Raw genomic sequence first — 13372 nt, 5'->3', positions numbered from 1 at the left:
AAAAGTCTCATGACCCTTGCTCTTTTGTAACCAGAGATGTTTGGTCTAAAGAAGAACATGGCATAAAGACACAAAGACCTAAAAAAGCCTGAAAGGAGCCTATTTACTGGGAGTCATTCATTCCTCTGGATTCTCTCACTAAGTGGAAAGCAACCCCCTTCCAGTTGACCATGCCAGAAACTGAGCATCTTGCTCATTTTTCTCGTCTCCTTTACGTAAGTCATTACCTACTTTGAAGATCTCTTAAATCCCTTCACTTCTCTCCAATCTGCTGTCAATACCCTAGGAGAGGGCTTCCTTTCATCTTCACCTAGCCTATCACAACCACTTCTATCCCACTGACGACTTTGTCTTTGTCTTCAAATTCTTAGTATATTAGACAGCTTAAATTTAACGTGTCCAAAATTGAACTCTTGATTTCCCTAACCTCAAACCTGCTTCCCATCTGAACACATAGCAAATCCATTTCTCCAGTTGCTCAGGTTGAAAATTTGGAAGACATTCTTACCAAGCCTCTGTCTCTTCTACCTCCAATACATCAGCAAATCCTGTTAGCTCTACCTTCCTAATGTGTCCTGATCCCAACCCTTTACCAGCCACTCATTGTTATACCACTCTAGTTCCTACTACATCATGCTTCACTTGGTGACTGCAAAGACCTCTCAACTGGTATCCCTGCTTCCATCATTTCTCACATACAATCCACTCTTCACCCACTAGACAGGATGAGCTTTGAAAAATATTGTGATTGGCCGGGCGCGGTGGCTCAAGCCTGTAATCCCAGCACTTTGGGAGGCCGAGACGGGCGGATCACGAGGTCAGGAGATCAAGACCATCCTGGCTAATACGGTGAAACCCTGTCTCTACTAAAAAATACAAAAAACTAGCCGGGCGAGGTGGCGGGCGCCTGTAGTCCCAGCTACTCGGGAGGCTGAGGCAGGAGAATGGCGGGAACCCGGGAGGCGGAGCTTGCAGTGAGCTGAGATCCGGCCACTGCACTCCAGCCTGGGCGACAGAGCGAGACTCCGTCTAAAAAAAAAAAAAAAAAAGAAAAGAAAAATATTGTGATTGAAACATATCACTTCCATCCTCACTGCCCTTAAGATGGCTTGTCATTGTCATCTCTCCAGGAGTAAACCCAGAGCCCTCACTATGACCTACGTGAATTTACAAAGCTGGTCACTGGCTGCGTCCATCATCTTGACTCTCACCACTCTCTTTCCCGCACTGTTCCCACAAAGGAGACTTCCTGACTTCCACATTGTTCCCAGATGGTGCCAATTGTGCGTCCACCTCCACCATCCACCTCTCACCTGATGCTACCACCATCTGGATCTCTCTATCCAAGTGACCAGAGAAGCTCACCTTTCACTTCATTCAGGTGTCTGCTCAGATTCATCTCTGCAGAGAGGACTTATTTAAAAAAGAACCTTCCCTCACTCTCTATTCTCTTGACTTACATTATTGATTTTCACAGCTGTTACCTTTTATCCTCCCACACACACTAGAATAACTTGAATGTAAAATCACTGAAAGCAAGAACTTGGGCTGTTATGTTTACTGAAGTATTTTCCAGCACCTTTTAGGTACTGTTACAGTACCTAGCACATAGTAGTGCTGTGAAAGTACAGTTGGTTCTCTGTGTCTGTGGGTTCCACATCCATAGATTCAACCAACTGTGAATCATAAATATTCTTTAAAAAATAGTCCCTGTATTAAGCATGTACAGACTATTTTCTTGTCATTATTATATAAACAATACATACAACAACTATTTGCATAGTATTTACCATTGCATTAGGTGTCGTTAAGTAACCTTGTTAAAGTATATGAAAGGATATGCTTAAGTTAAATGCAAATACTACACCATTCTATATCAGGTACTTGAGCATCCTTAGACTTTGGTACCCCAGAGAAGTCCTGGGACCAATCCCCTATGGATACCAAGGGACAAATGTATCTGTGGAATGACTGACTGACCGAATGAATGAATGAATGAGCTACTTCTTAATTAGTTATTCTGCCTTGGCAAATACTCTTTCCCAACACTCTCAACACTGAAGTCAAGATATGTTTTTCCCCCAAAAGAAATTAGCTAATTTCTCCCTCTTGTTCAAAATCTTGTAATGTCTTCCCATTGCAATTTTGATAAAATAGCACATCTTGACCTGGTTTAACCTGGTCCCTACTTACTTACCTCTTTAGCTTTATTTCTGACACTGCTCCATAACCAACACTAAATGAAGTGCCCGAATTCCCACTCAGTGAGATGAGAAACACTTGTTAAACTCCTTCCTTTCCTTCCCGTTCTTTACCTGGCAAGCTCTTGCATGTCCTTCGGCACCCAGCTTAAACATCTTATTGTCTGGGAAGCCATCCTGACCTCAACATTGTCCCTGTCATATATGCTTCCATTGTACCCTATAATTACATATCGTAGCTTTTATCACCTATATTTAATTGTTATTTAAAGATCTGTGACTCCCAACTACACTAACTTACTGATTTTGGTATCAACAGTGCCTGGTACAACAAATATATGTTAGACAAGTAAAAAGATATACAAGGTAGTCCTTGCTTGAAAGAAGTTTAAAGTAGTGATAAACACAATGGGATTTCCCCTTTTACTCAGCTCAATAGCTCTGTTAATCCTGTGTCTAAAACACTCCCCCAGACAGGTGCATTTGGGCCACCAATCCTCTCTTTGAATTACAAGTGATAGCTGTTAACATCACAAACAAACCTCTAAAGGGTTAACAAGTTTCTCCAGAGAATATCAGGAGCCTTTCCCACATTGTACTCTGTAGGCTAATAATACTTTTAATTCTATTTTCTAGTCATGTCCTAGGCACTGAAGTTGTTATAAAGATTAATAAATTGGGTCCAACGCGGTAGCTCACACCTGTAATCCCAGCACTTTGGGAGGCCGAGGCAGGCGGATCATAAGGTCAGGAGTTCAAGACCAGCCTGGCCAATGTGGTGAAACCCCTTCTCTGTTAAAAATACAAAAAGTAGCCAGGCATGGTGGCAGGCACCGGTAATCCCAGCTACTAGGGAGGTGGAAGGAGGAGAATCACTTGAACCCAGGAGGCAGAGGTTGCAGTGAGCCGATATTGCACCACTGCACTCCAGCCTGGGCAACAGAGTGAGACTCCACCCCCCAAAAAAATGATTAATAAATCTAAAACACTTACAATATTGCAATATTGTTTGGCATGTAGTGTCTGTTCTCTGAATCCTAGCTATTAATATTCATCTTTTGTGTTCATTTCAAACAGACACAAATGACACTGACATTGGTCCTGTCTTCTAGCTCACAATGTAGCAAGAAACTCAGCCTGATCAATGACTGATCATTATGACAGCTGGGGGCTGTTGAAATTACAAGTATAAATAGCGGCCAGAGAAAAGAGGTAATGAGTAAGAATACACTGGAGTTTTTCCAGACATAACTGGTAGAAAACAAAATTTAATACAGCAGAGAAGAAATAAAGATGCTGGAAGCTCATAGGAGTGGAGATGGAGTTGATAAGGTGGTAAACAAATGTGAGGGGTAAGAATTTGGGAGGATTTGAGGCTGGCATAAGCATAAGAGAAGCAGGGAGTATCCAGTATCTTGATGGGGCATAAGGATTTTGAAGAGAAAGGCTCTGCATTCTATTCCACAACCAACATGTATACACTCACACCTACATGCCCTGCCATGCACCCAACATAGAAGAGAAGGTGAGGGAGTGAAGGTGATGGGAGAGGCAGGTGGAGAATAATGATGGGGTTGCCCAGAGATAGACAGATTGAAGTTCAGATTCTCTAACTTGATTAGACCCTCTACCCACTACTTCACCCCCTACACCTGGTTACTAGTCATCCCTAGAGCCAAAGACAGAATCATGTAAAGTAGGCTCATTTAGAAATGCTGCCTGTGGCATTCCAACCTGGCAAACCTAAGAACTGTATTGCAGTACCATGTCAATGCATATCCGCATGATGCTTGTGACAAATGTTTAAAAAGCCTTAAAAACATTCATGCTCCAAAAATTCCAAAAGAAAGAAATCATTATAGCTGTTCACAAAGATTTCTGTACATTATTACTCACAACCATGTTGTTCATAACTGGAAAATATGAAACATCTAAATGTCTATATTTGGGTAATGGTTATATAAACAATTTATTAACACACAGCCATTGAAATTCAGGTTTAAAATATTTAATGATGGGACATTTCTCCTAAATACCATCTGAAGTTAAAAGCAGGTAGAAAACAGTAAAGCACAAGCTCAACCTTTATAAAAAATATATATTTATATATGGGCCCAGATACTACAGTGAAAGATTAACTTATGACCTTTTTAAAAAAATTACAAAAATACTAGAAGAAATGAGTGATTACCTTCTTCCTCCATCCCAAGAAAATAACTAATATTTGTACAACTACAAGGATTGAAGACTCCAGTGTCAAGCTTGACAGGGAAGCAGCAGAGCCTCCTGCCTTCAAGGGATCTGTAGAGGTGGTGGTGACCAGGACAAAGTGAAAAACAAAAGGTGAAGCTTAACCCAGAAAGAGGAAGAGGTCCACAAAATGTCTGAGATTGAATTTACCAGTGAGACCCAGCTTGAGGAGCTCACGGAAAAGTTAACTAATTTAGAGATTAAAAGAAATGTGGCATTTCGTACATCTGAATGTTGTAAAGTAATATTGAAATTCAAATCTGGTATATGTATTTGATATACATACACATACATCCTTACATATACAAACATATATATGTACAGGTTACATCCTTACATATACAAACATACATATGTACAGGTAAATGATACATACATGGTACCTAATATTCATATATATAACATACCTGTATTTATTACATATGACTCCATATATTAATATTATCTACATCCAAAATGGTTATCTCTAGGTGATATTAATCTAAAAAAATCTGAATTATTTCTTCACACTTTTTTTTACCTTTTCCCAATATTTCCCATCAAATGTGTATTACATTGCTAATCCACAAAAAAATTATTTTTTTCAAAATGCATTGCCTATGTCTGGCTTTGTGCATAAAATTGATTTGATAATTATATTAAATCTGCACGTATTGTTCCTCTAACAAGTTATTAAACTTACTAATTGGCATACTTCATTTTAAGAAGTGTTTAATTGCAAATGTAGCTATAAACTGTGGTGTGGTGCTTAAGAGAAGAAATTTTCTTAGGTTTTGCCCATCCACCTGAAGCTGCTACAAAGAAAGAATAACTTTAATCATTTTTTTCTTTTAACAAAGTCTCTTCTCCTCTTCTGTGGATGTTTTGGAGCTTACAACTTTGTCCTGAATCTAACCACTTCTCATCAGTGGTGCCACTGATATTAGTGCAAGCCACTATTATCTCTAATTTACTTCTTACAAGTTTATTTCTTGCAATAAAATCTTGTCTTCAATTTCCTGCCCTTATGGCCTATGCTCTACACAAAAGCTAGAGTTATATCTCTGAAATCAAAGGCAGACAATGTATATTTCCCAAAATTATTCAATGGCTTCCCAGCTCATGCAAAACATCCCAAGTTTCCACTATGACTTGGTAGAATATACCAGGATATAAGGAACCTGGCACCAGCTGCTCCTTTGGTCTCAGCTTTCACCAGTTCTTCTCCTCCCTCTGCTCCAGGCACAAGCACCTCCTCTGTATTTCTCCAATATGTCAAGTGCACTCTGACCTGTGCATCTGTTGTATTTTCTTCCTAGAATATTCACTTCCAAATACCCACTAAGTTCCCTTTTTGTCTGCACTTAGGTCTCTGCTCAAAGGTAACCTCATCAAAGAGCACTTTCCTGACTATTCTAACGAACGTAGCATACTTTGTCATTCTCAGATTCACGATGCTGCTGTATTTTTCCGATGGTATTTATCTAACACATTATATATTTCTTTGTTTTTTAATGTCTATTAACTGTCCCCCACCAATAGATAAGTGCCATGAAAGCAGAGGCTTTGTCAGTTTTCTTGGTCCATAATAGGTACTTAACAGATACAAGACAAGCACTGAATGGTGCCATTGTAGACTCTCTTGGAAATACGGTTGTATCACCTGCTACTATAACATGTGGTTATTTATCCACTTTATCCAAAGTACTGCCTTCAGATACTTCAATCATCTACTTGTAAATAGAATACTCTACCTTTTCCTCATGACTTTATATATGTTACATTCAATAGAGATCATAAGTCTGTCCTCTCCAGTTCCATTATTTGTTTTGTTTTCAGAACTCAGTTGAACTGTTTCTATTTCAAAGTTTAGGGTTTCTGACCACCCTAATCCCCATTTTTTGTTCTCCCATAAGCATTACAATTTTAATTTTTTACACTATTTTTAGTTTAGATTATCTTATCCCTTTAGAGAATTTTTTAAAGTATAAATAGGGTCTTATAATTAACTAATCTATAAATCAATCAACTAACCAACCAATCAATATTTATTACTTATTTACCATGTGTGGCCACAGAGCTATAGTTGACAGTGAGACAGATAAGGCCCCTGTCCTTATAGAGCATGTGATAATGAATTATGTATTGTAGAATCACTCTTCTTTTTACAAATTGTCCATGAGCTTAACTAAAGATGTACACATTTATAAGTAGCCAGGAAAATGTAACTTGAAACAATGAGATACAATTTCTACCCATCAGACTCAAAAAACGTTAAATTGCTAATTTTTTGAACTGATGAGGATGTGCTGAAAGCATACTCTCAGGACTGGTTGTGAGAGGACACATTAGTAAAGCTTTTTGGATGCTAATTTGGCAGTATGTTTGAAACTTTTGAATGCACATTTTCGACATATCTATTAAAGGGAAATGCCCCAACACTTGCTTAGGTGTCCAAAGAAGGTTATGTGTTTTTATAGTTTTTTGTAAAAATGAACACTTGGAAATGGTACAAATCTTTACAAATCTATAAGTGATTCATTAAATCACGGCACGCTGATACCCTTAAAAAATACTATGCAGGTGTTAAAAACAATGAGAAGGGATCATATACATAAAATAAAAAGTATACAGCCATGGATAAACAATGAAACCAGGGAAGCAGTTGTAGGGTCAGAAGACAGAGAAAGAGTTTTTTTTAGTCAGAAGGAGGTGTGATTTTCATCAGGAAGATATTTAATCAGCAGAAAGTTCAGTTATATTTGTAATATTTTATATCTTAAGCTGGGCCACGGACATACAGGTGTTCCTTCATTTTTTTTTTTTTAGTACCTTTTGTTATATCTGAAATAGAGCTGGAAGCCATTAACACAGGAACAGAAAACCAAATACTGCATGTTCTCACTTATAAGTGGGAACTGAACCATGAGAACACATGGACACACGGAGGGGAGCAACACAGACTGGGGTCTGTTTGGGGGCCGGGAGAAGGGGAGTATCAGGCTAAATAGCTAATGCATATGAGGCTTAATGCCTATGTGGTGGGTTGAAAGGTGTAGCAAACCACCATGGCACATGTTTACCTGTGTAATAAACCTGCATATCCTGTGCATGTATCCCGGAACTTAAAATAATTTTTAAATGATTTTTTTAATTTAAAAAATCTTATTTTAAAATACATTTTATTTTATTGTATGTAAGTGTATTCTATTTATTTTATTATTTTATTGTACAGAAGTTGTGTTACACTTACAATAAAATAATATAATGTATCCAAGATACGTGACTTCATAAAAGAATCATACATCAATATACTTAAAGCAGAAAACAAACAAACTCACTGACTCAACTAGAGGCTTGGTCAAGGAATGTCAGGTTAGATATAGGCATATGTTTGTCCATTTGTTCATTCAACCATTCCTTCACCAACTCAATCATATGTAGATGCCCTCAGCAGAGTGTTTGATAGTCCACTCTATTTCAGGCACTGAGAAGAGGAAGCAGGCACAGTTCCTTCCCTCAGGGAGCTCAGAGGCTACTGAAGGAGACAGACATGAATCCAGTAACTGCATATACATAAAATTACAGCTATGGTGGATATTATTAGGGGAGGTACACAAGCTATCATTGACCTTGATGGGAGAACAGAAAACACTTTCTTGAGGAGATGATAATTGAGCTGCAACTTAAAAGAGGAATAGAAGTTGACAGAGAAAAGGCAGAAAACATTGGGGACTGAGGCTGGAAGTGCAGCCGTGAGAGATACATAACTTAGTCAAGCAACTGAAAGGAGACAAAGATCACTGGAGCGCAGAGAGTGAGGGGATGCCCCATGTCAGATGCGGCCAGCAAGGGTCACATCAGGAGGTGGTTGGAAGTTGTACTAAGTATTTAGGTACCATCATCAATTCAGTGATTGTTTTAAGAAGGTTGGCACTGGGGGTGATATGATTAGATTTGCATTTTGACCTGTCTGGTGTATAAAAGAGAAGGGGCAAGAGTATTTGTTTGTGTTGTGTGTGTGTGCACTTTTGTTTTTGTTTTGTTTTGTTTTGTTTTGTTTAGGGTGGTCTCAGTAATTTAAAAATATTTTCCTTTTATCGATACCAGTCAACCTATCTAGAACCTGGTTATTGGTGGAAGTGGCGCCACCTCCTAAGGGATGTTTGAGATATTTTTGGGATACTGGGTTGTAGTTATGATTGGGGAGCACAACACAAATCTAGAGGAAGGACAGGTGACACATTACAACATGAGGGACAATCCTTCATAAGAAAATTATCATTCCACAGGCCACATTCTTCATGATTTTGGAACATCCTACCAGCCACTTGTGGTAAACAAGTGAAAAATTTGTTTGTAATTATCTAATCTAGAACATAACTCCTTTTACTTATAGATAAAAAGAATTTTGCATGGTAATTTCCATACACTGAATGAAGCGAAGGGTATGCTTTCATTTGGTTCAGAACAAATATTCACCCTGTCACCTACATACAACATGTCTGTGTTAGACTTTGTTGGTAGTTGTCGCATCCATGGTGGTGATTTAATGTACAAATGCACATATCTGACTGCTTTATTAGGTTTCTGTTGCAGATGAGCCTGAGCATTTATACAATGAAATGTATGTTATTTTATCAAAATTACTCTCCTTTTGTTGCTTCTTTATATTTCAGTTAAGGCATTATATTGATAATTGCTCATGTGTATAGATACGTTAGATTACTCGTGCATTTCATTTCAGTATTGTAAAGGGGTATTACAAGATTTTTGCTTTTAAAAAGAGAGTAGCAGTTGATCTGGCGTGATTGAGAATTACTGGCCTAGAAAAATATTACTTTCAAGAGCTAGGCTGTTTTGATAGACAAGACACACTTCAGGTGTCTTGTCTAAATGAATGCACTGGAGTGTTCCTGATTTATCAGTCCTGGATACGTGCAGTTAAAGAAGCTCAGTGAATGTCAAAGGTTGGAGAGAGCAGCACAGGTGCAGAGGTGGCACACTACTTCCCTATCAAGAAAATTAGAAAGATATGCTCCAGCTTCAAGCTTTTCTCAAAGTCCTGAATGATTTTTAACACATCTTCCATAAAAAGCTGTACTTCATTATCTCATGAATATCTAATTTGACAACATTTACAAATCAAGTTTGTGGAATTTTGTTGTGTTCATGTGAGTGTGTGTTTTGTCCTTTCTCAGAATAATTCTTAAAGTAGAAATGTTTTTATGTGCTAGAAACTGCTGAGATAAGAAAATTAATTTTGTGGTTAGCTTGAAAACAAATGGTGGTCTCTAATATGCAATGTAATGTAATATAATATAATAAGGGTATCCCTTTAGGGTTGACTATGACAGCTTTCCAAGCCTTCAGGCCTTGTCAGTTTCATTGTTTTAATAATAATGGAATAAAGAACAGTGATTCTCATTATCTGAATGCTACTATATGCTAGAAAATGTTTTGTAGGCATTAACTTATTTTTATCATCACAACAGCCTATGGATATAGGTATTACGACTATATCCAATTTACAGATGAAGCAACTGAGGCTCAGAGACTTGAACTGATGTGTCCAAGGTCACATGGCTGGTAGATAGTCCAGAACCAGATATCTTAATCCCTATGATAGATGAATGTAATAATATTTTAATTTAATCACCAGTAGTATAATTATGAAGATAATCTAACAGTAAAATCATAATCTGGAATACAGATGAATAGAAATGTTTGCCTCTTAAAAAACCATCTGATAACTCCTTTGAGAAAGACTCACCCAACCATAAGGAGGATGGGGAGTGCCAATCTACAATGTATCGAGAAGGAGAGATCAATGAACAACATAACGAGCACCAGAAGCAGTGGCGTGAGCAGTGGTTGACCTCCTGGGTCTAGGGAAGGCATTTTGGCATTTGTGTTGCTACTCCTCATCCCTGCCCTAATCACCAGAGCTGCCCTGCAAAGCCTTACAATATAGTGAGTTCCCTAACACCAGAGTGTTGGAAGCAAAAGTTAGAGGAGTGCAGGTTAGTGACAGAGGCTATTCCTTTATCTAGTAGACTAACGGTCTACCTGGGTCTACATGGGTCTCTTACCACTCTGAAATAAACAGAATCAGGAATGATGGAATACTTCGCTAAGTGTACCAGATATTTAGAGAAAAATTACCAGTTCTCAGACCAGCTAAACAGCCAAGCGATGGGGTGAATTTTGCTAATTTAAAAGAGGGAAACATAGGCTGACCATTATAGTTGCATCACTGCTCCTCTTCCCGCAGGAGGGCAAAGCACATTAACTCTCTCCCCACCAAGAGACAATGATCAGAATAATCAACATAAAGTGAGGGAAAGGATTTTTATTGAAAAAGCTGCTATAGCAAAGTTTGTGGTGCTAAATATTTCTTTATAAAAACCAGCACTTGACGATCAGCCTCCTGTTCAGCTACAGACAGGACAGCAAATGGTTGGGTGAGAAAATGCATTGCTATTCACCCAAGACTGTTAGGCTAATCAGCAATGGAAAAAAACATCTGAAAACACCTGATAAAAGGGCAAAGATGCTGTAAAGGCTCTCTCTCTCTCTCTCTCACACACACACACACACACATACACACACACGACAGATTTTAAAAATGAACATCTGAATGCAGCCTTCAGTTATCAAAAGCTTCCTTTATGGTTCCTATTTAATCCACATAATTCAGAGAGGTTAGAATTACTATTATAAGTGATACTTTCAGATAAAGAAACTCAGATTCAAAAAGATTAATTTCATTCACTTTGTGTCCAAGTGGGTCTGCATCTGTAGTGCACAGGAAAGCACCTTGAATGGATGTTTGACAAAAACTGACTTCTTAATCTTTCAAAGCTGACCTCATCACACCACCACCACTTGCGGGGGCTGGTGGTGGAATGTTGGGCTTGAGGGACCACAGTTTCTGTAATATACGGTACTTCGTACATGCTCAGGGAAATCATTTATCATTGACATTCTACAGTAAGTGAAATTTCCACCCACCACAGAATTCATTTTATTTTTCATATTGTCAAATGACATAAAATAATTTTCTCTGGTTTCTGCTGCTAAAATGTCCTTATAGTGGAGCTTATTATAATATCCTAAGAGGAAGCAAGCATGATAGGATAACTAATGAGTATGTCCACATGAGAGTCAACCTTCAAACACACTAGAAAATCAGCCAAACCAGCTGGAGATAAAATGGCTGACTGGCTGATTGAATCATGTATTCCTCACTGGTCCAGTTGAGAAGAGCTTCTGGGTACATCTCCTCTTTACTTTCTGCCTGCCTTTACCTCTTTTCTCCCCAAGTTAAAATAATTACAGGTTCTTCTCAACCTCCAATTTTGAGGCTAGTATAATCCTTAATAGAAGGAGAGGTAAGCATCCCCTGACCAATTACAAGAGGTCTATACCTCAACATGGCCTTCCTGTGACTCCAGTTACCCTGTCCCAACACTGAATTTGCACATTGGCGCAGAAACTGGATTCCTTTCTTTTCCTGTTCCTTATTTCTTTCTCCTCACCTCCTCCCTTCTCTATTTCTTTCTTTTTGATTAAATGAGTAAAACATGAACACATTCTCATTGTTAACAAAATTGGATTAGGAATAATTACTGTCTGGCATGGCCATGTGTTGACAGAGACCTGGAACCATTTTGAACTGCTGTGGGAGCATCACCACATTGACAGAATGTTGGTACTACCTAGTAAAGTAGAGATGCATACACCTGCTACCCACTCCTAGGCAGAGAACCTAAAGAAACTCACACATGAACCCAAGGTGACATTATTATTTATGGACTCATTTTCTGTAATTGCAAAACACTGGAAATTATCTAAATATTCACTAATAGAATAATCAAAAAATAAACTATAGTCATAAAGTTGACTACTACATAGGAGTAAAAAAGTTTAAATAAACATATCAATATTGATACATTTCACATATATAAAGAGTTTCTGAAAGGCAAGCATTCCCCTCGAAAACTGGCACAAGACAAGGATGCCTTCTGTCACCACTCCCATGCAACATAGTATTGGAAGTCCTAGCCAGAGCAATCAGGCAAGACAAAGAAATAACGGACATCCAAATAGGAAGAGAGAAAGTCAAACTATCTCTGTTTGTAAACAACATGATTCTATACCTAGAAAACCCCACAGCCTCAGTCCAACAGCTCCTTCAGCTGATAAACAACTTCAGCAAAGTTTCAGGATACAAAATCAATGTAAAAAGTCATCAGCATTCCTATACACCAACAACAGCCAAGCCGAGAGCCAAATCAGAAAGGCGATCTCATTCACAATTGCCACAAAAAGAAAAAAAATACCAGGAACATTACTAACCATGGAAGTGAAAGATCTCTACTATGAGAATTACAAAACACTTCTCAAAGAAATCAGAGAAGATGCAACAAATGGAAAAACATCCCATTTGCATGGATAGAAAAAAATCAATATCATAAAAATGGCTATACTGCCCAAAGCAATTTACAGATTCAATGCTCCTTCTATCAAACTCCCAATGATATTCTTCATAGAACTAGGGCAAAACCATTTTAAAATTTATATGGAACCAAAAAGGAGCCCTAATAGCCAAGGCAATCCTAAGCAAAAAGAGCAAAGCTGAAGGCATATGTTACCTGACTTCAAACTCTACTACAGGGCTACAGTAACCAAAACAGCACGGTACTGGTACAAAAACAGGCACATAGACCAATGGGACAGAATAGAGAGCCCTGAAATAGGCCGCACATCCATGATCATCTGATCTCTGACAAAGCTGACAAAAACAAACAATAGGGAAAAGACTCCCTATTCAATAAAGGGTGCTGGGTTCACTAGCTAGCCATGTGCAGAAGATTGAAGCTGGACTGCTTTCTCACACAACATACAAAAATCAACTCAAGATGGACTAGAGACTTAAA

The sequence above is a fragment of the Trachypithecus francoisi genome, unplaced genomic scaffold, assembly GCF_009764315.1.
Source record: "Trachypithecus francoisi isolate TF-2019V2 unplaced genomic scaffold, Tfra_2.0 Lachesis_group2, whole genome shotgun sequence".
Taxonomy (NCBI): Eukaryota; Metazoa; Chordata; class Mammalia; order Primates; family Cercopithecidae; genus Trachypithecus; species Trachypithecus francoisi.
This window is presented reverse-complemented; position numbering follows the sequence as displayed.